The 4,116-nt window shown below is 52.9% G+C and overlaps 1 pseudogene; it reads right to left on the bottom strand.

Moving 5' to 3' along the window:
- Positions 1 to 214: 214 nt before the first annotated feature.
- LOC147698506 (elongation factor 2 pseudogene) lies at positions 215 to 848 on the bottom strand (annotated as a pseudogene).
- Positions 849 to 4,116: the final 3,268 nt, after the last annotated feature.

Raw genomic sequence — 4,116 nt, 5'->3', positions numbered from 1 at the left:
GTCGAGCTGTCGGGACTAGGCTCCTGGAATTTCAGCTGTCCCAGTGATGTGCAATTAATAACAGTACTGAAAGGTTGAGTGAGAGAGTTCGGGCGGGGAGGTGTAGTGGAACAATAGGTCGCAAAGTATGAGACAGCATTCGATGTCCAGTGCCCTCCTCCGCCGTGTAGCGGGGGACCTCTTCCAGCCCTCCGAAGTCGTCGAGCTGTCGGGACTAGGCTCCTGGAATTTCAGCTGCCCCAAAAGACTCGTTTACAGGTAGGTACGCCTTGACCAGGAAGATTGGGGTGCCCATCACCTGGGATTCCTCAAACACATGGCCACGCTTCCTGTTCAAGACACCGCAGATTCCGCCAACCACTTGCTCGGGACACTGAATTTCCACCAGATAAATGGGCTCCATGAGTCTGGGCTGCGCAGTAAGGACACAGGCGTAGAGGCACCTCCTGGCTGTGGGAATGATCTGGCCACCACCTCTGTGGATCGCATCAGTGTGCAGGGTCACATCGTGGACATCGAAGCGGACAGCGCGCATGTTCTCCTCACACAGAGCACCCTCTTTGGTGGCCCACTGGAATCCGGCCACCACGCTGTCCTTGATTTCGTTCAGGTACTGCACTCCTTTGGTGACGTCGGCCAGGATGTTGGGCCCGGTGCCGTCGGGACCGAAGCACCAGATCTTACGGGCCTCGGTGACGTCCCACTCGTACTTCTCTGCCAAGTAGCGGGCACGGGTCTTCAGCTCCTGGCGGGCAGCCACGTCCCCCTTGTCGATGTCCTCGGCCAGGCCGTCTGGGAAGGGGCGCGCCTTCATGTACAGGCGGTTGTGCTTGTTGGGAGACTTGGAGAGTTCATCCCTGCCACCCTCTGTTCATCACTGCCACCCTCTGGTTTGCCACTGCCACCCTCTGGATCATCACTGTCCCCCTCTGGTTTATCACAGCACCCTCTGGTTGATCACTGCCACCCTCTGGTTGATCACTGCCATCCTCTGGTTCATCCCTGCCACCCTCTGGATCATCACTGCCATCCCCTGCTTCACCAGTGCCACCCTCTGGTTCATCACTGCCACCCTCTGGTTGATCACTGCCACCCTCTGGTTCAAGGCTGTGGATTGGGGCAGGGAGGTTGAATGAAACTAGACACTGCCTGGGGCACACAAGGTATCCCATGCAAAGTCCAGTTCAAACCAGTGCTGGGACTCTGGCGTGAAACTGGGCAAAGGGAAAGGGGTGTAACCACCCCCTTCCTGGGTCCCACCCATAGGAGGGACCTAGCAGGGGATCCAGCCCCTAGATTTGGAATAAAGGTAGGAGCTGTGCCAATGCAAACCAGATCATCCTGACTGAAACTTTGAAATGAAACACTGGACCCTTTGACTCACTCGACGTGGAAGACTGAAGAATCTCCTTTATGGTCAAGGAGTGGCCACCCTGTGCAAGCAGGCACCATCAGCGCATCAAGACTTTCTTTGCCGTTGCTCCTGCCAGAGGTCGAACAACAGAGATCAACAAGACCCAGACTCCCAGACATCCAACAGCCCGATCCACAGTCCTGACAAAGCTGAGACCCGTGGAGGCGACGAGAGATCTGCTATCTTGAAGACTCAACAAAGTGCTTCCTGTGCAGCTCCCGAGGCACCCTAGATGCTGTGCTTTAGGGTTTAAGAAGCCCTAGCCCCAAGCAGCCTGTGCTTCAAAGATCACCCCTCCACACTCACCGAGTGCTGCGTGGGGCCCTTTTGCACTTTTCCTGCTTGCCGCGTTGTCCGGTTGGTTGCCCGTTGGCTAGTGGCCTCTGTGACAATGATCCATCAAAACTACTCTGCTGGTCTGGCTGCTCTTGACTGGCCCTAGCTCCTCTGAAAAGGAGCCATCGATCTGACCTTCCCGGTCCGATCCAGAAGACATCTTTGAGTCCTGCTTGGGTTGCATTTGCCAAGGTTTGATGACTCCAATTCTAGAACCGACACTCTCGACAGCAAGAGCCTTTGTGGAACAGCTTGTGTCCATCAGCTGGTCATCTTCGATCCTTCTTGGTCCAAGTGGCAGCGGAGACAAACTACTCGACAGCACCTGATCGCAACCCGACACTGCCTGGTTCCATCCTGGTTCCATCCTGGTCACTGGCTAGTGACCTAGACTCTGTCCCCTCTGCTTTCAGGTACTCTACATCTTCAATCTACCCTTGGATCCAACCGGACTCTTCTCTCCTGGCCGCCTGCAGCATCTTTAACTCCAGGCTCCATAGAACTCCACGAAGAAACCCGACGCACTTTGGCACCTATGCGCCCGCTTCCTGTGGGTGAGTTAACGAGATTACACCGGTGGTCTTATAGTGGTTTACACCTCTAGTGTCCTACTTTTTAGTGGCTAAGTTCTAGTCCAGTCGGAAGACTCCTAAACCTATAACTTTCTGATTTTTACGCACCATTGACTTGTATGGTAAACGCGTTTGCCTATAGACACAGCACCCGCATCCTATGGGCCTCCTATGTCCTAACCTTCGTTAGTCCAGTGTAGGCCCATTGATTTCCTAGGCCCTAGGCCTGTTCATTGTTCGTGACGTGGTACTTATACCACTTTTTTAATATATGGTTTGAGTGGCCACCCTGCCTATCCATAATTGTGGATCTTATTGTATGTTATACTGTGTTCTTTGTTAACGCTTGTGCTCCTGTGCTCATAAAGAGTCAAGGGGATTATTGTAGAAATAAATACATATATTTTATAATATATAATTTGTGTGGTGTCCTTTCATTTGGGATTTAAAGGATTGCATATGGTAAAACAGCTTGCTTCACATGCCCTCTTGAGTTTAGCCTAAGACTGCTTTTGTCCATGCTACCACTAGGATAGCTGGTCTATAAGGTTGACTTACAACCAATCACCATAAGGGTCGTTTGGACTAGTGCAAGGTGCTCACTAGAATAGTGATCATCATATACCAGTCCAACTTCTCACACACAGTACCCTCTGGTTTGCCACTGCCACCCTCTGGTTGATCACTGCCATCCGCTGGTTCATCCCTGCCACCCTCTGGTTCATCACTGCCACCCTCTGGTTTGCCACTGCCACCCTCTGGATCATCACTGTCCCCCTCTGGTTTGTGACAGCACACTCTGGTTCATCACTGCCACCCTCTGGTTGATCACTGCCATCCTCTGGTTCATCCCTGCCACCCTCTGGTTCATCATTGCCACCCTCTGGTTTGCCACTGCCACCCTCTGGATCATCACTGTCCCCCTCTGGTTTATCACAGCACCCTCTGGTTCATCACTCCCACCCTCTGGTTGATCACTGCCATCCTCTGGTTGATGACTGCTATCCTCTGGTTCATCCCTGCCACCCTCTGGTTTATCACTGTCACCCTCTGGTTTGCCACTGCCACCCTCTGGATCATCACTGTCCCCCTCTGGTTTATCACAGCACCCTCTTGTTCATCACTGCCACCCTCTGGTTGATCACTGACATCCTCTGGTTCATCCCTGCCACCCTCTTGATCATCACTGCCTCCCTCTGGTTTGCCACTGCCACCCTCTGGATCATCACTGTCCCCCTCTGCTTTATCACAGCACGCTCTGGTTCATCACTGCCACCCTCTGGTTCATCACTGCCATCCTCTGGTTCATCCCTGCCACCCTTTGGTTCATCACTGCCACCCTCTGGTTTGCCACTGCCACCCTCTGGATCATCACTGTCCCCCTCTGGTTTATCACAGCACCCTCTGGTTCATCACTGCCACCCTCTGGTTGATCACGGCCATCCTCTGGTTGATCACTGCCATCCTCTGGTTCATCCCTGCCACCCTCTGGTTGATCACTGCCACCCTCTGGTTTGCCACTGCCACCCTCTGGATCATCACTGTCCCCCTCTGGTTTATCACAGCACCCTCTGGTTCACCACTACCACCCTCTTGTTAACCACAGTAGATTATGGGGGGAAAGCAAAGCACACCTTCTCAGCCTCAACTGAGATGAATTAATAGGGGGCTGGTTAATGTGTCACTGAATTTGTGCTTCAAGTCTGGCACCTGCTTCCTTAGCTGTAAGACCTTCCTGTTGCAGATATTTTTTTTACAGGAGCATTGTGCCATACTTGTAACTATTCTCTGACC

Source organism: Lissotriton vulgaris, chromosome 8, assembly GCF_964263255.1.
Source record: "Lissotriton vulgaris chromosome 8, aLisVul1.2, whole genome shotgun sequence".
NCBI lineage: Eukaryota > Metazoa > Chordata > Amphibia > Caudata > Salamandridae > Lissotriton > Lissotriton vulgaris.
The sequence above is the reverse complement of the archived record's forward strand: the minus strand, read 5'-3'. Positions and strand labels throughout refer to the sequence as shown.